The 21,559-nt window shown below is 34.7% G+C and overlaps 1 non-coding gene and 1 pseudogene across 1 annotated transcript; one reads left to right on the plus strand and one right to left on the minus strand.

Moving 5' to 3' along the window:
• Positions 1–21,559, plus strand: part of LOC138398058 (zinc finger CCHC domain-containing protein 10 pseudogene) — a 53,729-nt pseudogene that overhangs the window by 5,895 nt on the left and 26,275 nt on the right.
• On the minus strand, positions 1,719–1,825 carry LOC138398468 (U6 spliceosomal RNA). The gene has a single exon (XR_011235960.1). It is a non-coding gene; the product is annotated as a U6 spliceosomal RNA (small nuclear RNA).

The following is a 21,559-nucleotide window of genomic DNA, read 5'->3' on the forward strand; positions in this document are numbered from 1 at the left end:
AAATTATTATTGCAATGTGCTTTTTTGATATTTAGAAATAGTGAATGACATATGCATTTTAACATATAATTTATTTTAAAATTAAGAAATATTTTAACTGCATTAAATTACCAAAAAACTAAACTATAACCTTGACTGAATGACTCTAACTTCTGAGCCTCAGTCTTCTCAACCATAAAATGAATTATTTCTCAAAATAATTTTGAAGTCCTTTCTAGTTCTAGTAATTTCACATGAAGTGGCAGTATGAAAGCATAGTACTGGAGAAGTTTTAGATCAAATTTCCAGAACTCAAGATCATTCCTAAAGTAACATACCAATGAAGAACAGTAAGCTACTATGCAAGTACAGCTTAATGCCAACGTCACAGCTCACCCACCCAGCAATATTGCTGCCCCCAACCTTCTCACATGTAAAAATTCCAGGATGGGACTGTTCACGCTTTTTATTCTTTAGCTCCAATAATTTTTGCATGTGTTAGCAAAAAGGCTGGTACCAAAACAATTTGTCAATCAAGGAGCATTTGAAAGCACACTTTCATAATTAGAAAAAGGTAAATGACCATTTTGTTTTCTTTTCTGTAATACAAGACAACCGAAAGAAATGTTACGATGTTCTTTCTGCTATGCACATTTTGGATTTTCCTTAATCTAAGGCTAGACCTACATTTGTGGTTTAAAGTTTTAGTATGTTTCCCATGAGGGCATAGGAGTTCCGCTAATAAGCCTTTCTGTTCGAGGTCACTGACACATGCAATTGAAGAAGCACTTGGGAGATAATTCTGTATTTGATTTAAGCGACAGAAGTTGAACTAAAATAAGCATATTGAGATGCACTAGATGCTAAATTATTCACTCAGGTTCTGTAACTAGAAACCTTGAGTTAGCTAGTGCCTCAGGCACTGATACATTAAAGTTTTAATATAAAAAGTTCTGCTTATGATTTTGCCCTGATGACTTCTTGTCACTCATATGCCAACAAAGCCCACTTGGAAAAGCACACCAGGGCATGGACAATAAGTAATTAACTGCACCTCACTAAAACTCTTTTATCATACAAGCCAGAAACTCTGTCTCCCAAAGACATTAACTTACTTAAAATGAATAATACATGGCAAGGAATCATTCCCTGAAGTTCAGAAAGGGGATCTGAGTCCGTTTTAGTGCATTGTTCAGACAAGGCAAGGGCAGTTCTCATTAAAGTGTTGAGCATTTAGTCATAGACCCATGAGGCACAGAATAATTATACATCCCTCCCAAAAGACAGAACATTAATAACGTTACCTCACACGCACCTCAAGGATCAAGACCGAAGAAAGTGATTACGGCAGATAGCAATTGTCTGCAAATGTTCCTGCAAGGGATCTGATTAAATTTTTATGATATGCTGAGATATTCTTTCCTTTCATATATTTTGAAAAGACACTGTGTATAGAACAAGTTTATAGGAAAATGAAGATCAAGGATGGAATAACTTTCATTCTTTTTAAGATTAAATTCTTTCATTCAATTATTAAATACTTAATATATTTATATTAAGTGTTATATTATATTTAATGACACTTAATATATTTATATGAAGTATCATTAAATATCTAATATAATTATTGAAATAGCATCTAAATACATTCTTTTGATGGGAAACTATTAAACAAAATCACACTGAATACTATGTTCTATCATAGGCTAACCTGATTGCTTTCTTTTTCTTTTTTTTTTTAAAATATGGAACGCTTCACGAATTTGCGTGTCATCCTTGCGCAGGGGCCATGCTAATCTTCTCTGTATCCTTCCAATTTTAGTATATGTGCTGCCGAAGCGAGCACCTGATTGCTTTCTTTGAGCACTATTGACAAATATATCTTAGACAATATTAAAAGACTTCTGCAATAAAAGTGTTCTATAATGCTCACTTTAGTGTTTTAGTGTATCTAAACAGTTTACAACATAACTTCATTTTTTTCTGCAGTTTTGAACAATTTAGTAGTTAAAATAGATCACATATGGAAATAGCCTGAGTAATATTTTAATATAAAAATTAATGTGCATGAGAAAGTAATAAAATAAATTGTCTAAAAGATTACGTTTTCTAATAAAATTCAAATATTATTTTAATAAAAATATGTTTCTTAAATATTCTTTGTACTTCACTCCCTTTATTTTTTTAAGTAGATCCTCTGAAATTTGTCATGATAACAGTAATACATTTTTTAATTATGGCTCTCAATGAGATTTATCACTTCAAAATATAACTTTATTACTTTTTTATGAAATCAAAAGTAATTAAGCCATAAACTTCTCATACAACTTCCTGAAGGCAAAGACTTCCTACAGTTGATCTCCATAGCAGTTACTCTGGTAAGGATATTCCATGCCTGTTTGTAATATGAACAGCCACATTTTTAAGACATAAGATTTTGATTTTCATTAAAAAAAATGTTTTAAAAGGAAGGAAGGATGCTAATATAAGCAAATAGATAGATAGATACGGGGGGTGTATGTGTATACATGCATGTATGTTTTATGTTTTAAATCTAGTGTTTCAAAATTTTTCCTTGAGTGGGTGAATTAAATTACTTTAATATTTTCTTTTCCAATACAAAGACCAAATGAAAGGCTTCCTAGACCAGAAGTAGAAAAATCACTTTGGAACATTCTCTAAACTGCAGGTCAGGGTATTTGTATTCACCAAACCATACTACTCAGCTAACCTCTTATCCTCAATATGAGCTAAACTCAATCCAGGTGTGAAGCCTTTCTTTCTCAGCCTCACACCAGCCAGTGCTCCAAGCACAGTTCAAGGCGGGTGGGTTATGGACTATACATGTGAGTAATAAATATCAGATTAATTCATTGCATTGTTTTGTCCTGGAGAGTGGTATCCCAGCAGAGGAGTACAGGATAGGAGACACCAGGGAGGAAACCCAGGTACACGGTATACAGGAAGAAACAGCAGCTTATTAATCACACACAGCACCCGGGTTAGTAGCTACTAATTCTCCATTGTGAGAAACTATCATCACAAATTCTAATATCTACTTAGGGAATTGTTTTATGATTTTAGTAGAAAAACAGAAAGAATGGTTGCACTCTCTTATTATCACAGATAGTATTGTTTCAGTGTAAAAATATTGAAACATTGGTACACAACACATCAAGTACCAATATGTGAATGGGAGTCTTGGTTAGTTGTTAGGAAAAGACAATCCAAATGTCTATGTGTAAACATATTTCTATGCCATTCTAGGCTGGCATTGCTTTAGTGGACACTGAGAAATGACAAATGATAATTATATTTCCTTTTGAACATCTGACATGTATCACACCCAACTCTGATTAATTATGGTTGAATTTACTATAATTAGTTCATTCATTTTCTCCTTTAAAAAGGGGCTACAAAATGAGTTTAGTCAATCAAATCAGCAGAGTATGAGACAGAGATAAACAGTTTCATTTTTAAATTGTATCAGTAAAACACCTGAAAAGGTTTCACTCTTAAAATCTCAGTTGTGTAGATACCAGTTCTGGTGCTGAAATACTCATCTGTCTCTAGAGATGACTAGACTTCAGCACAGGTAAAAGACTCCTTTTTCTGTAGAAAAAGCATATCAAGAATATGTTTATGCAGCTTTGAACATTAGGTAGAGCTCATCTGCTGAATAATCAGCAAGGAGTTAATCCAGAGAACTAGTTCTCAGGCTTCTGTGGCTAAGACTCCAGCAGAGAGAGCTGGTTACCAGAATAGTGTTCTGGGTCTTACCCCAACAGATGCTGATTCAGTAGCTATGAGCTTGGATCCAGGAATTTGCTTTTAATAAGAATAAATTTGCCTTTAATAAGTACCCAGACTGAGGAGCACTTATGCAAAAGACAGGAACCAAAACCTGGATAATTCCTACAATATAATCTATTCATGTTGCTCCCACCATTGCTTAGATTAACAGTTGCTGAAGGGTATTAAACTGATGAGAAACTTTTGTGGAAAGCAGGATAACCTGCCGCTGTTAACGCTCATATGGGTTAGTTTATGAGAGTGTTCATGCTTGCTTTCTTTTTTTCTCTCTCTCTCCTCCTATGTCTATAGACACACACGTCCATACATACATGTAATGGATTGATTGACTCATTCATTCATTGTCCTATTTAAAATTAGAATAAATCATAAATCTCAGCTCTCACAATTCTTGATATGAGGTTTTGTAGGGTAAGAAGTACTAACTGAGCAGCTGATTTTTATTCTTTACTCTCAACTGAAGTGACCCCGAAAATGAAAAATGTAAAAATATACATTGAAAGCTCGAAAAGTGTACTCACCAAAATCTGAAGGTCACATCAAGAAATTTACAGGCAAATCTCTCCCAAGAACATAGATACAAACATCTTAAAACAGTGTATTAAAAAATGATTTTAGGAAGGTGTAAAATAGAAAAAGATCATGACAAGGTTGGGTTTATTTCAAAATTGCAGGGCTAACATTGGAAAATCAATGTATGTCATAACATTAATATTCTAAAGGGAAACATATGAAATTATCATCATAATTCAATAACCATGCATGACAAAAACAAATTAGGAGGAAAATCATTATATATACAATATAGAGAATCTTAAAAAAAACTATATTATTGTAAGTAAAGAGAAAATAGTGAAAACTCTCCTCCATGAAATTGGGATTGAGACTGATTATAATTCTTTCTAGATTATACTGAAAGTGCAATAAGATAAAAATAAATAGTTCAAAGAGAAAGAAAGAAATCTGTGGTTATTCACAGATCCAATAGATGATTATACATGCAGAAATCAAAAAGAAGCTATAAAACAACTATTAGAAGTAAGATATAAATTTTCCATGGCCATGGATTAGAAAGTTAATATTCAAAATCAATTGCATTTCTGAAAAATAGCAACAAACAATTAAAATTAAAAAAATTACTTTTACAATAGTATCAAAAACATCAAATACTTCAGAATAAATCTAACAAAAGATGTACCCACTCTCTATAAAACACTAATGAAAGAAATTAAAAAGACCTAAATAAATGAAGGAATATATCATATTAGTGGATTCAGATTTAATATTGTAAAGATTTCAATTTTCTTAAAATTGAAGTATGGATTAAATTGTCTCTATAAGACTATCAATACAATTTTTATGGAAATTGACAAGCTGATTTGAAATTCTATGTAAAAATTCAGGGCTAAAATTTCAGAGACTGAAAATACTAGTGTCAGTGACAACCACCTTGGAAAATTCTCTGTCAAAATAGACTAAAATGGAAAATAAACACATCCCATGACTCAGAAATTCTACTCTTAAGTATATACCCAGAAGAAAGGGGGGGTGTACCAAAATTTATACAAGACTGCACGTATAATAATGTTGTCTTAGTAAGAAAAAAAACACAGAACTAACCCAAATAATGATCAAGATTGGAATGAGTGAATAATCTGTAGTACATTTACATAATGGAATAACTTACAGCAATGAAAATAAACTTCTACACACAATAACGTGAATGAATCTCACCATGGTGAGCAAAAGAAACCAAACACAAAATAGTACATACTATGTTATTTTGTTTATATAAAGTTTTAAATTAGAAAAACTAATCAATGAGCATAAGTTAAAGTAGTGGCTATCTTTAGGGTGGTGGAGCTATGAAGGCACAGTCTTCTAGGGTGTTAATTTTTTTTTTTGCCTAATCTGGATGGTAACAAAATGGGTATGTTAACTTTGTAAATATCCTTTGAATTGTATACTCCTGATTTGTATACTTTTCTGAATATATTATATAATTCAATGAAAATATTTTTAAAATATTATAATACCTTTTATATGTATTTTTAAATTTTTAATACATTTAGAATTAGTTCCAATTAATTCAGTCCCTTCTTTCATAAATTTGTAGCTAATATGAATAAGTATAACTACTCTATACTATTGTGACTATGAAATAATTACACTCATAAGTATTGACCATGGAAATCAGTTTAATTGTTTTAAAGTCACAGCACATAATTGAGGAGGCTATATATTAATAATACAGTTGTTAAAAGGGCTGGTTCTGGAATAAGTTTACATAAATTTGAGCCTGGGTTCACCATTTACTAACAATGTGATTTGTGGAAAGCTACTTAAACTCTGGGTGCAAAAGAGAGATTCTCTTTTTCTTCATCTTTAAAGTAGAAATGATAATAGTACTCATAGAAAATGTAATAATGAAGATTAAATGATAGAATATACTTATAGCCCTGAAAGGAGTAGGTATGCCCAGCAATTATATGATAAATGATGGTGCAAGGTGAGAAAGAAAGAGAAAAATTGTTAAGTTCTACTCAATTTGTCCTAGGAAGTTCTTTGCTCATTATAATATACCCAACAAAATATGGTATTTCCTATAATTAAAAGATAGTGACTATGTGTATATGCATGGCTTAGTACATAACCATATACTTCCTTGCTCTGTAGCTGAGAGGGCCTACCAGCAATAGCACCCAGAGGCAACAAGCACACCTGGTACTCAGATTTTGGGTTAATATCTTTCTCTGATAAAAGGAACCAGGGATTCTTGGGGAAATGGCTGACTTTAGGATTGGAGCAGAAAATACACAAGACGAGTCTGGAGCATCTTGTAGTGACAGAAATTAAAGAAGTGCTCAAAGAAACCCCGCAATGATGGGAGTATGTCAAAGGGACACATGAGTGAATGGAAAGCTCCCAATGGCCAAAGCTAAAGCAATCTGAACAAGATAAATAAAATAGTATTGCATTATAACAAAAAGTATAAAATAGATATCCTTGAGTCCATACTGACATAAATGCATGATTTAAAAAATCAAATGGGAGAGAATAGATAAATTTCCTATGTGTAACAATTCCAAACAATTTGTGTAGATATTAATCCCAATCTGGGAACATTCTGTAAAATACCTGACCAGTACTCTTTTTTTTTTTTATTCTTATTTCAGCATATTGTGGGGGTACAAAAGTTTAGGTTACGTGTATTGCCCTTGCCCCCCCCCCCACCAGTACTCTTTGAAACTGTCAAGGTCATCAAAAACAAGAACTGTCTGAGATCACCATAGAGGTGAGCCTAAGGAATTAATGGAACGATGATTTAATGTACTGTAGTATCCTGGATGGTATCTTGAACTAGCAAAAGGACATTAGATAAAAATTAAAGACCTCTAAATAAGTATGGGCATTAGTTAATACTAATCTATCAATATTTGTTCATTAATTATGACATGTGTATCATGCTAGTGTAAGATGCTAGTAGGAATAATAGGGGAAACTGAGTGTGAGCCCTATGGGAACTCTCTCCACTATCTTCAAAATATTGCTGTAAACCAAAAACTATTCTAAAATAAAAGTTTATTCAAAAAGAGTACATGTGATTAGAAAACTAGTGTGACTTTGTAAAATTATGTTTAAGGCCAAAAAATGGCAATTTGTACAATTAGAACATTTTTTCATATCTTTGTTTTTTTTCCTTTTATTTCAGAGTATTATGGGGATACAAATGCTTTGGTTACATAAGTTATCTTTGCACCACCAGAGTCAAAGCTACAAGCGTGTCCATCCCCCACACTGCACCTGTAGTTTACCCATCCTCTCCTCCACCCTCCCACCTGCCCAATACAGGGCTTCTAAATATTTCCTACTCCTTCATGGTCATTCTCTCAATATTCACCCATAGATCTATTTTGTTTTCTTTTAAAGGACTTTGATCAGTATTATAGCAAAAAAGTCTTATGATCATAAGGAATCCAAAAAAGATCTGGATTTCAGTGCCAGCTTTGGCACTAGCAACAAATGTGACCAACAACACACTTAGCCTCTTGTTTCCCTATTCCTCATCTGTAAAAATGTGATCTAAGCTATATTTTGTTAAATACTAACAGGTATTAAAATACACTGTCTTAATCACTAGTGACACACTTGATAAAATTAACATCTTACCTAGGAAGTCTTCTATAGTCTACAGTATAACCAGCCATTACTAGTCTCTGATAGTGGAAAAACTAGAAGAGAAATAAATGAAATTAAAAAATTATAAAAGTAAGTCTACTGCTTAATGTATTTGCTTAAATCTCTCAAAAATTTAATTGTTGCCAAATTTCTGAAACTCTGTAAATAACTTAAAAATCCAGGCAGAATTTTCTTATTTATCCCATTTGTTTATATATTATTTACAGTGATATAGTATCATATATAGCAAAGCTGTAGATACTTTAACTCAGTGTTCAATGAATATGCCCCAATTTTATTTAACAACTTTTTAAACCAAAGGTTTCATAAATACTGGATAATAGATACTTCTGATACAAACCTTGCCTTCAGTAATGCTATGCTGCATGTGTTAGACATAATTAAATTAAAACATTTTTTCTTTCCAGATAGATAGGAATAACTTGACATTATAAACAACAAAATTAAAATAAAAGGTAGGCATATGCATTTTTGAAGTTGGTAGTCATATTTCACTAGGCCATTTGAAATATTTCACTTCCTTAGGAAAAAGGGGGAAAATTCCTGTGGGATTTAAATGCAAATGTTGGGCATTACATTTGAAAGCTCTCTCAACATCCTCCTACCACTGCAACCCTTCTTCCAAAAATCCTAGAAGATATATATATACCTCTCTTCCATTAGCATCAATTAGACTCTCAGGCTATTTAGCTGACACTTTAGAAATGAGACCTAGTTAAAGATTAAAAAAAAAAAAAAAAAAGGAAAAATAAATTTTGAAGATCAGGAAGCCTGACAATGGAAGCAACTAGGTGGTGTCCTGGACTGGGAGTAAGCGATCTTGCATTAAGGCATCTTCCTGGCTCTGGGTCTGAGTTAGCATGTCATAATGCAAGAAAGATAAAACCAGAGATGAGATATTTAAGTGACCAAAGTTTTTCAAAAAAGTCAAGGAGAGGCTGGCATTCTAGCTCAAGCAAAAATATGTACAAATATATGATATCCTCTAGAAAAATCCATGCAGTCTCAGATTACTGGATTAAGGCTGAGATGGTATTCTTTCATTTTTCTAGAGAGTAGTAGGTACAGTGCTGGTGAAAGAGTTGTTCGTGTGGTTAACCGTGGGTACCAGGCTGGCTAGGAAAGGAATGGACTTGAGATCATTGATAACTTGACACTGACTCTGAGAGTTAATGTATCAGGTTTAGGTTTTGCTGAATTTGAGAAAATCAAATAATATGGCTTACACAAAATAGAAGTTTTTCTTTCTCTCAAGTAAAACAAGCCTAGCAGTAGACAGTCTAGGGCTGGTGTAGCACATCGCAGAATCAGGGAACCAGTCTCCTTCTACCCAGTCCTCCAGTCATCGTCAGCTCATGATTTCCTTCTCATGGTCCAGAAGAAGTGCTGGAACTCCAGGTAGAACATTTGCTGTCGAGACAACAAGAAGGAAGAAAAAAGGCAATCCCTCTACCCAACTGTAAGGCTGGCGGTGGGAAACCCCTCCCCAATAAAAAAGAGAAACTCTGCTAAAGGCAGATTACTCTCTGCAGTAGTAGGCAAAAGCCTGCCTCAGAGTTACATCTGTCATTGCCAGCTGAACACCCCAGCCCGGGCTCAACCACATCCTGCTTTCTGTGACCCAGACACTGGGCCGAAAACAGCACCTGCCGCCCTTCCCAGAAAAAGCCCTCCCCAACTCCCCCCTATAAAACCCTTGCCTCAGTCCCAGACAACTGCGACTTCCTGAGTCCCTGGAGCACTCCAATTCTCCAGGGGCCGGGAGCCTCGCCAGGGTTCCTCCCTTGGGACTCCTTACCCTCACCCTGGAGCACTCTTTGCTTAACCCTTTCAACTCTGCTCGTCTTTCTATCTCTGGTGCCACCCATCCAACAACCTTACACCAACTACCTTAAGTTTGACACAAACTTTTGTTTACATCTTATCAGCCAGAACTTAGTGATTTGGCTAAGACTAGCAGCAATAGATACCGGAAAATAATCATCTTTTTTCTGGGTAGTCCTGCTTACTACAGATCACAGGTTCTATCTGTAATGTGAAAGGATAAACAATATTGGGAGCATTTTAACTTAATTTAATGTAATTTAATATTTCAGCAATAGAGCAGTTCTAGATGATGATAATGTCCAGCAGTATTAGTTTGCTAAAGCGTAGAGAATATAAAAGCTATCAGTGTGGAGGACCTTGACAGGAAGTTCATGAGGTGACGGAGTTGACGGAGTTGGATGGATTATGAACATGGATGTTGAAATCAATCAGAATAATAGTAGAATTTGCAAAAGATAGGCACTGAACCAAATCCAAAATCCTCACTGAATTGTGGAAGAAAATTGAAAGTCAATTAATTATTGTATAATCAGAGGGTGTGATCTATCATAGGAAGAGAACTTTGTGACAGGAGGAGAGAATCATGGGATAGTGAAAAGTTCTGAGCAGTGCTGGTAGTGAAAAGAGCACAGACCCACAGATGTGGGGTTTGATGACAACTTTGTTATTCACTAGTCTTGTGATTACTGGCAAGGTACAAAACCATCTTGGTTCCTCATTTAAGAATTGGGAATAATTCCTTTCTCAAAAGTATATGATAAAGATTTATGGAGAATAAAGTAACTCTATCTTAGATGGTAATCCACCATGTTGACTTCTGATTAACCCCTGTTCTGGAAATGCTAATAAGATTTCTATTTTATCTACTGTTAACCGCTGTTCTGGGAATCCTGCTAAGATTTCTACTTTATCTGCTGTTACCTTAAATCCTGTTTTGGGGTCAAAACAACTATAAATTCTGCATAGCATTCTTGCCTTTCCCTGAGGGGCCAACTTCAATTGTCCTACACATTCCTTCTCTATGGTATAAAAACCCTGGGTCCGGTGGGAGACAAGGTAGGGATCTACCATCTCATCCTGTGGCTGCCCAGAACATGGCTTTTGTTCATAAGTCCCTATTAAATGTTTCTTTTTGAGAAACTAGATATGTCAGCTTCTTTCTTCAGCCTCTCAGCTTCCTCGGACTATGGGAGTAGGTTTGCATAGACCTTCTCACCACAAAACAATAATATAATAACATCGAAACACCGGTAAACTCATAATAGATTATCAAAAAATTTTAGTTACACTCTCTTCTCCATCCTACAGTCCCAAGTCTATCTGAGTGGGAGTTTGCTTTTTATTTTTGAGATTCTAGGCCTTTCTAGAAAAATTTAGGACAGAGTACAAGAATACCAGGGATTGATCATGCATTAAATAACCTTCAGTTAAGAAGGTTCACATTAGACTTAATTTATTATGAACGAGGAACTTCTGTTAGGTCATAAATCCAGCTACTTGTTTTTGTTAGTACCCTCTATTAGGCAGTAGGAGAAATAGGGTGCTGGGAGTCTCAGTGCCGTGTACGAAGACTAAGCAAATCTCCTCCCAGGGTGCCTCTTTGCTAAAAGCCTGCCATATGTCCACAATGCACTGAAGCATTAACAGCACATCTCATTTTATATCCCCACTCGACAAGCACAACTTAAAGCAAAGATGGGCTTGCACTAAGTGTGCTTGTCTAATTCCCATTACTGCTAATTATGTGCACACAGCAGGAAGACCTTATCTCTTCAGAATAAGGCTTACTTTTCAAGAGAATATGCAAGTCAGTAAATTTTCAAAGTAGCAAATGATTTCTTACGTTTATTAGCATTTTATATACCTGTGGATATTTTATTTTTATAACCTTAACCATTATTCAGTGTGGCCACATGCCCTATATGAGCTTTCAAAAAATAAAGTCATTTTTAATCTATTGCCTGGCAAGACCTAGCGGCAATTCGTCTTCATAAAGAACCCTTGCCATGCTATTTTCTGAATTGCAGAGCAGAAAAATTGTCTCAAGATTAAGATACACCAGTGAAAGGAATGAAATACATAAAGAGTAAAACCTTCCCTACACCTCTTTATTTGAATTCTATTAAACTAGAGCTTGCCATTTTAAAAAAGAGATAAGGAAATTTTCAACCAGTTTTTCAGGTGACTTTCTATTTTGATTTTTCTGATTATACAAGGAAGTGCTTATGAAATGCTTTGGGCATAACAGCACAATACATGTCATTATAGGGTACACTATGCAAACACATTTTTCTGTGCAGTCTCCCCTAGGATATTTATGATGCAAACAAAGCTAAAATCTAACAATTTCTAACAATTTTTCAGTCTTTCCTCCTGAATTACATATTTTTAAGATGTTTAAGATTATAGAACATCAGAGAGAAAGTAATTTTGATAAGATATGAAAGCATGACAGTGCCAAAGCTACAGAGATCCACATATTGCTGTAATAAACCAAATTGAGCATATTCTTTTGTCAAGATCTGCCTATGTTTTTAGAGACATCCATTTTCTTAAGAAAATCCAATGGTAAAATAAAGTATCTTTCTGCATTACAATGCAGAAAGCAAAATAATCCAAAACGCAATGCTTGGAGATATATAGTTTATGCTAACCCTCTCTATCCCTAGTTGACTGAATATATTATATTTTATCCAAGTCCCAATTCAACTTGCAATCTCTGAAGATTGCTTAATGCTACCATGCCTTTTACCAAATTATCTTTCAGTAGATTTCCAGTCTGTGGAAATTCTCCTTGAGGGTTCATAGTTTGAGACTTTCCATTTTTAATTTTATCATCAGGAGTGTTTGAGGCATTTTTATAGAAAGAAAACTTCATATTTGCCAAATGTTTCCTTTAAAGTAAACTTTCAAAAATGATGTCTCAAACATGCGTGATCATTACATTCAGTTCACAGAGAAAGGAAGTGTGTGCCTCCGAGGAGAGAGCAGAGACACAGGATTAAGTTCATGCACACACTAAGATTAGACAATTTGTCTCTTTAACCTTACCTTATCCTATTCTCTGCAAATCACACACGATTTCATTTGTGTTGTCTTCAAAATGGAAAGACGGCAAAGACAAAAGCACATACTTTGTCTTATTTAGCTGGTTAAGTCTTCCTACTGCTGTCAACACATGACAGTGTGGAAATCTCAGCTCAAAAGCTGCTTTAAGATGAGTATAAAAATGACCCCCAAATTTCAATTAATCATAGCAGTTGTACTTTCCTTTGAACAGTTCAGAAGATGCATTCCTAAATACCTGAGAGCAGCTCAGATTATTTGACCCCCCACTTCCTCCCCAAGTGAGCTCCAGAGGCTACTCCAAGTTAAACCCAGGGTCTTTCGTGACTGGGGAATAGAGAGATCGGTATCCTGGAAATGAGGAAATATCCACTCCTCTGCTTCAAACCATTCACTCTTCCCATCCTTAAATGCTCTGAATCAAGTCTATTTTCTGGGCCTAGAATACTGTCTGGCAAAAATGACCACGTCCAATAACTGAGAGTCAGTTTACTGAGCAACTTCCACAATTGAAGATACAATGTGAATGCTGACGGAGTGCACAAGTTGACTCTATTCACACTGATGGGGAAGCAGAATCAGACTTCCAGACTGAACAAATAAGAAGCAATGGTGGGTCCAGCATGGTGGCTTATGTCTGTAAATCCTAGTGCTCTGCAGTGCTGAGATGGGAGGATCACTTGAGGTTAGGAGTTCGAGACCAACCTGAGCAAGAGTTAGACCCTGTCTCCCCTAAAAATAAAAAAAATTAGCTGGGCGTGATGGCATGCACCTATAGTCCCAGCTACTGGGGAGGCTAAGGCAGGAGGATCGCTTGAGCTCAGGACTTGGAGGTTTCAGTGAGCTATGATGATGCCACTGCACTCTAGCTGGAGCAACAAGAGCAAGACTCAGTCACCAAAAAAAAAAAAAAATTAGCAATTGTGGACTAGACATTTTTCATAAGCTATACAAGTACAAAATAATTTTTTTAAGAGGACTGGAATTGGTTCAACCTGGCTGGTTATTCTTGGCAGAAGCGGGATTGGTTGATGCTTTCTTCTTTTTAAATGAATTAGATAAATACTCAGAAATTGATTGAGCTTACAAATTAGGCTTCTGGAAAGAGAATAAACAAGCAGCCGTAAATGTGTGTGAAGATACCTCATTAAAGAGACAGCCAAGTTACCTGGATGCAGCCTGGCCCTTTGACTCACATGATTGAACCAGCAGCCAAGTAGGTAGCCTGCGTAGGCTGCTGGTTAAGTGGCAGGAATTACAATATAAACAGCTCTTTTCTACATATTTTTTCCTACCTCTTTAACAACCCTAGAATGTTAACTATATTGAGAAACAAGGAAAAAAAGGAAAAAGTTTAAAAAATTAATGTGATTTCTAGACAAATATCATTTATAACCCATTCAAATAAGCACATTTGCAGGAAAAGATAGGTTTTTTTTTCTACATATAAATTCAATGAAATTTGTTATACAAGTTTACTCATCATATGTATCTAATAGTAACAACTATAACTGTTTCCTTTAAAAATGCAATCCACAATTGCAAAGATGTGGAAACAACCCAAATGCCCATAATACATGACTGGATTAATACAATGTGGTACATGTATACCATGGAGTACTACTCAGCCATAAAAAATGGTGATCTAATATCTTTTGTAACAACCTGGATGGAACTGAAGACCATTCTTCCAAGTATCGCAAGAATGGAAAAACAAACACTCTATGTACTCAATACCGAATTGGGACTAATCTATGAACACTCATGTGCACATATGGCGGTAAAACTCAATGGAAATCAAGTAGGTGAGAGCAGGGAGGAGGGGATGGGCAAATTCACACCTACCAGGTACAATGCATACTATCTAGCTGAAGGGCACACATAATTTTGACTCAAACTGTACAAAAGCAAATTATGTAACCAAAACGTGGGCACCCCAGTAATATTCTATAATATTCTGAATTTTTTTAAAAAAATAAGCATTTACTAGCTGAAATTCAATCACATTCATCTATAGGCAATACATTGGTCTTTTTCATGTGTTCCGTAATTCTGACACAGGCACCGCAAAACAGCCGTCCAAATTCAGAGCTTCAAAGTCACCTTTGCCATTTCTTTCACCCTGACCTCTAATCATAGCCCTCCTCCCAGTGCTCCTGGAGTCACCCATTCACACTCCTCTTAGGTCCAGTCACAGCATCCCAAGCAGATCTGACTGATTCCTCCCTGTACAAACGCATCGTGCACATTCCTGAGATAGTAATCTTTACATATCCGGTTTCTGGTTACATCTCTTACTCACATGGCTTCAATGACTCCCTAAAGCCTACTAAAAAAGGCCAAGTCCTTTGTAAGTATTTCAGGAAGGCATTAGAGTCCACACTCTGCTCTGACCTCAGCTTCTCCCACAGGCTTCCCCATTGCTCCCCTTCAAATCCTGCTATGCTCCAGACAGTGAGACCCCACCCAACTCCTGCCCCGCCAGCCCTCTTTCTCTAGCCTCATCTGCTGCATCCACCGCCCGGAGACGCTTCTTTTTCTATGACCAGCCTCCTCAACTGCAGCCATGAACTAATTACTTGTCAATTCCATCTTGCCTCCTTCAGCTCTCTGCTCAGATTCCATCTCCTCAGAAAGCCTTTGTTGAAACCCAAAATAGGTCATGACCTCTGTTTCACACTCACCTGGAATCTGTTTCTACTTTGTAGTGTTTATAGCACATGCAATTAATTAAACATTCACATAATTACATGTCTAATTCTGCTTCTGCCACAAGACAGCAATCATCATAAGGGAAAAGACTGTTTTCTAATTTTTTTCTCTGTATTCCCAGCAGCTGGGAATACAAAAATCATCTCTCCTGTTTACTGTCTATGCACAAGTTTTCAGTAGTTCTCAAACAGAATGTACACTACGGTAATAAGTTGAGATGTGTGTGCCTTATCTGCAGCCTTTATGCTTTATTAACCTTTTTCTCCCTGACAATACGGGCACAAATCTGTGCAGCTAGTGCTGCAGTAATTTTTTTTTTAATCTAGCTGAATGGAAGAATCATTAAATGAATTCTTTTATTTCCACACTGAAAACCCACATGTAAAAACTAACCTTTAGTAGATTGGCTAATTAGCTCTGACTTCAAATAATTTTTTTAAAAATTTGATGTGCTCATTTTTATAATAATCTAAAATTTTCTACATAAGCACATTCTAGATAATCTGCCTTACACCTGGGTCCTGCTTCATCATTTTAGCACCTGTTGCATTCGTCTTTTCTACAATATTGAGACTCAATGGTTCTCTTTAATTGTCAAGGTAAATGACAAAAGCACAGATGTGGGCTTAATATACAAATACGATTTTCTTGACAAATGAAGGTTAGATGGATATCAGTGAGCACTCGCAAAACAATAGTTATGAATCTATTTCAATGAAGAAAAGCAGAGGACATTTTGAATTATCCCTGAGCATATGGTGGCACAGGCATGCCAAACTTGAGAGAACCTGCCTTGTAGCAGTTGGTTTCATATTTATATTTTGAGCAATGATTCAGTTTCAGCAAACAATATCATCTGTCATAGTAAAGCAATGTTTCTGAATAAAATTTTATGTTCTCTTTTAATTTTATCTGCATTTGATCGGTAAGAGTATTTTGGAGATTATGGTGGAGGGGTGGAAATTATGGAGAACTACTCCCCACCCCCAGCCACCAGCTGGCAGGACTAGTGGGCAGGACAGCAGAAACACAAAATTACTCTACTATTTGATATTAGACGTAATTTTTCATGTTGTTTTAAACCAAGAAACAAAATTTGATCTCATTTTTCATTCTTCCACATTCAACAACATTATAAAAGGGGATAATGTATTTATTAGTAAGCATAAAATGCTTGAACATTTTAAAATATCAATAATAATGACAAATAAAAATAATCTAAAACTACATTAGGGAGGGAAATAATCGTTTCTTTTTTAATTAAAAGAGGTCACGCATTTCTCAACTTTGAGAACTTTATTCTCACCTGCCAAGCATTTTCACCCTGCCTTTTAGGAAGGCATCCCACTCCTCTCTGGGGAAACCACTCTCCTCTTCCATGTGGTTCTGGTAGAACCATAAGTCGTGCTGCTTGCCTTATCTAAGGTACAACCACAGTATTTAAACATGATTTACTTTAGGTCAATCATATTCTCTCTCCCAGGAATTTGAATATTGAGTGGAGAGTTATGAAGACAGAAGATAGATAGAACTGAGTTATTTCCTACAAAAATAACTACAAGCTTTCACTATTGAGACCCTTTGAGCTACATTGGGTATCTGTTCTTTCCTGAATCTTTAATCCTATCATTTTATAAGTAATGTATTATCTTATAAATTCCTTTTCTTTTTTTTTTTTTTTGGCTGAAGTTAATCAATATGTTTCTTTTGATTACCACTAAGAATCCTAACTAATACACTAATCTAAACAAAACTAACTCAAACTCACCCAAAATTTAAAGTAGAATTTGAGAAATTTAGAAAGGTGCTAAGAGCTTATAAAAGGATAAGTAAGATGAAAGAAAGACTGCATAAAATTTTTGTCCTTTCTTTGACTGGTTATAAGTTTTGGATTTACTTATTAATGTATTTTTATTTATTTATTTATTTATTTATTTTATTTCAGGATGTTATGGCATTCAGCTCTATAATGTATCACACCTGACTAAATGTTTCTCAAAAGCAAGATGCAATTCTTACTCATGTGGTATTTCTAGCATCTCACAGAATGCTTGGAACACATAATAGGTGGTCAATAAATATGTTTTGAACTGAAAAGTTTTGCCTCCAAGGTTCACAATTATAATAGTATGTCAATAAACAGTTTTTAAAATTCATGGAGTTTATTGTAAAAAAAAAAAAAAAGGCACCGGTGAATTTTGCAGTTACTGGAGAAAAATTGCTAGTATTACTACGATAAACATCCTTCAGTCTATAGTAAGGTGCTTTAAGTTAGAAAATGGTGTTTACTTCTGTATGTCCAGAGCTGAAAATTGTCTGGTATATAGCTGTCACTCAGTAACTGTTTAGTAAATTAATGTAGACTAAGATTAGATCCACCACTCTAGAACTTTCATGAAATAAATTAATGTGATTTGCATTTGAAGACACCTTTTCCATCCTACTTTAGTTCACACATCCTGTTCTGCCCAAAGAGATCAGACTATCTCTGTTGCTTAGCAAGCTTCCTCCTTAAGGCTAGCGTATCAGACAGCAGCACCAGTTCTTCCAGTTGTCTGTACTAGGTCTACTGAGGTATAAGGTGAGAAACACTGAGCAAGGAACATTAAATTAATTGGTGCTATGGATTCTGTCAGTACTATCGTCAACATCTTTATTCAGATATTTTAAGTCCTTTTTGCTGAAGCACATGGTATAGAAGAGACCCTTTAACATATGCACCTGTGACCTAGCTTGTAATCTGGAGCATTAATTACCAGCTAGGCTTGTCCTTATAGCTCCCCACTCCATCCCTACGCCACCTCTCCTTAACTCTGTTGGCAACTCAACAGAGTTGAGGCTTGGTCTTATGTAGATTAGTTTTCACTTCAGGGGCATATTGGTGAAGAACCTAAAGGCAGTGGTCCTAAAGACTGAACAAAGATGTGGCAAGCATACTGCATTTCTCAACTCGGTGATGTTGCTATAGGTTTCAGAGCGATGGGATTTGACATCTACAAGTACAAACTGAATTTGACTCCTTGTCCTGAGGTATTAGATTATCAAACAAACAAAACAAAAAAACTGACTTTGTTCTAGTGCTTTCTCTGCAATTCACTAGCTTTATGATCTTAATCAGGTTATTGAATCTCTGTGAACCTCAGCTGCCATGCCTATCCATATATCCATCTCTCCACTTTGAGATGGAACTTTTTTTCTTTAAACATATCAGGCTGTCTCATGCATTCATACATTTGTACATGCTGGAAGTGTTCTTGCCTCCTGCTGATTGCCTGTGTAACCCTTTATTTAGTTAGCTGATACTCAATCAGTACTTTCTCCTAGAAGCCTCCCAGATTGCTCTAGCGGTTTCTCCCTGTGCACCCCATCTGGAACATATGATACCTCTTACCACAGTACATCATTACTGCTTTTGTTGATCTGGTCACCTCAGACTTGGAATAAGAGCTCTTTGAGAGTATGGACCGTGCTTATTCCTATGTTACTTTGATCACTTAACACCATGCCTGTGAATATTTGGAGCTCAGTATGTGAATTAATAAATAATGAATAAATGAATAAACAGATTCTGTTCTAATATTGATTTTTTTATTATTCACTGGAATAAAGTTTGGTCTCATTAAAATGTAAAATGTAAATGAAGGAAAAAATCTTGCTGCATCCCTCCCTGACAGAATAGGACTACATGCAGGATTTATGGTTCTTGTAGTCCTTAGATCTGCTTAATTACAATGTAGTTATTTATATAGGCACAATTATGCTATTTGCAGTCAATTTGCTGTTAATATTTTCTTTTGATAATTACAGAAGTTAAAGAAAAAAATGAGCATTATTACCATCACAGCAATTGTTATAATTGAATTTTGAATGATAAATGTACAGTATACAAGAATATAATTTAAGAGCAATTTATCAGGCACATGTTTTTCTCTTGATATATTAATTTCTATTCTTTTATTGGTAAAAACCATGCCAAATATTATATAACAGAAAAATATCAATATAACAATATCATTAATTTTTGGTTTTAAAGCATATTTTGATAGACTTCTGTTTCAAATAATTTTTACTATCAGTGTAGTGAAATCAAAAATATATTATTTGAAGCCTGAAAAGAAACCACTTACCAGGCAGGTTTTAAGTATTTGTTATTGGTTGGAATTTTGTACCATAACAAATAAACAAGGTGTATCAATCATCCTAAAGTTTGTTTCATCATCCCTCTATATTTTATTTTACAATTGGGAAATAACATGCTTCATGGTCTAATCCTAAACTACACTGTTTCCAATATCTCACAGATGCATATATCTGAAAACCAAGAATGTGTTAAAAAATACAATTTTGTTTTTGACAACAGTTAAAAATAGAAGAAAAAGAAGACTTGAAACTTTGAAATTCTAATTTTTTCTTCTTTATCAATGCAGTTAACATTATGATGACCAACATTCTAAAAGTTAGGTAGGCTTTATAAATTCCAAACAAAGCAATGCATAAAGGAAAAAAAAAGAAAGAAGATAAACAACCAAAAAGTCTCTTTCTTACAATCATAATATTTTTCTGGAGGAGCTGAATAATAAAATAGATGCTATCATCTAGAAAACCTCTAAAAGGCAGTCTATGTAAAGAAGTTTTCAATTATCATCTACTCTTTTGCCTTGTGTACTATCTTTGTAGCTATTTATTTTCATTGTTTTATATTTGTTCCTTAAAATTTATCCTAAAAGTCAGTGGATTTAGGGATTAAATATGTTTTTTTCTAAGATTTGGGACAGCTTAAGGCAACTATAAATTTTAGAGGAGATATGAAGGCAGCAAATCTGATTGTTCATCTTATGCAAAAAGAAAAAATTAAGAATTAACAAGTAAGGATACAGTGAGTCCTCACTCTATAGCAGAATTTAAGTGACAAGTACAGCTCAAAATATCATCAGGTTGCCACCTAAAGAGAATTATGACATCAGTTTGAGAATAAAAAGCTCACCTTGCCTCTTCTGAACGAATTATCAAAGTATGTTGTTAAGTTACAGAAATTACAGCATCACCACTTGGCTTTCACAGTTCTGATAGCTACCCTCTTGGCTCCCCAACAAGAGAACTGGTTTACATAATTGAACGTGTTATTTAGACCCATTGCTAATAAATTTTTAAATATAATGATGAAAATCATGACCAGGAACCCCTTATTAATTACTTATATAAAAATTTTATATATTCCTGAACCAGGTAATCAGTTTTAGTTTATTTTCACTATTATTTTTGCATTATTATTTAAAATAATAGCTGTTATTTAAGGAGTGCTTAACCCAGCACTATGCCAAGAATATTATAGCAGTTATCTCATTTAGTCTTTACAATGACCAAGTTAAACAGGTGCTATTATTGTTTTCATTTTATATTGGAGAGAACTGAGGCTTAGAAAGAATTTCTAGAGCTGGTAAGTGGCAGAAACTGATGCCTTCCCAGATCTATCTGATTCCTGAATCCACACTGAGCCACAACCTACACTGCTTCAATAAAGAACATGATCATACCATTCAAAATCTCATTTTAATGATTACTTGTTTATAAAATTTTTCATTTTATCTTGTTAACTAAAAACAGAAAAATGAAATTCCTGAAATACGAAAAAAAGATATTTACTTTATAGAGCGAAACTGTTGTTAAACATTGATCTTGAATTTTACTGATTCTTGAGAATATTACCATTAGCAATTCATATCGGATTGATAAATATCTTATACCAAAGATCAGAGCAAGTTTTTTCCGTTCAACTCAGCTTATTGTATAGAAATAAAATGCTTTATTAAAACAGATAAGCACAATAATTACTAAACTATAGACATGTAATTTAGAGTAGAAAAGAGAATATCATACTTATATGATCAAATCTCAGCAAAAACTTTAACACGTTCAAATACTGCAAGGTTCAGTATATTATTCTCGAAGTTTGATGATAACC

The sequence above is a fragment of the Eulemur rufifrons genome, chromosome 17, assembly GCF_041146395.1.
Source record: "Eulemur rufifrons isolate Redbay chromosome 17, OSU_ERuf_1, whole genome shotgun sequence".
In the NCBI taxonomy this organism is placed as follows: domain Eukaryota; kingdom Metazoa; phylum Chordata; class Mammalia; order Primates; family Lemuridae; genus Eulemur; species Eulemur rufifrons.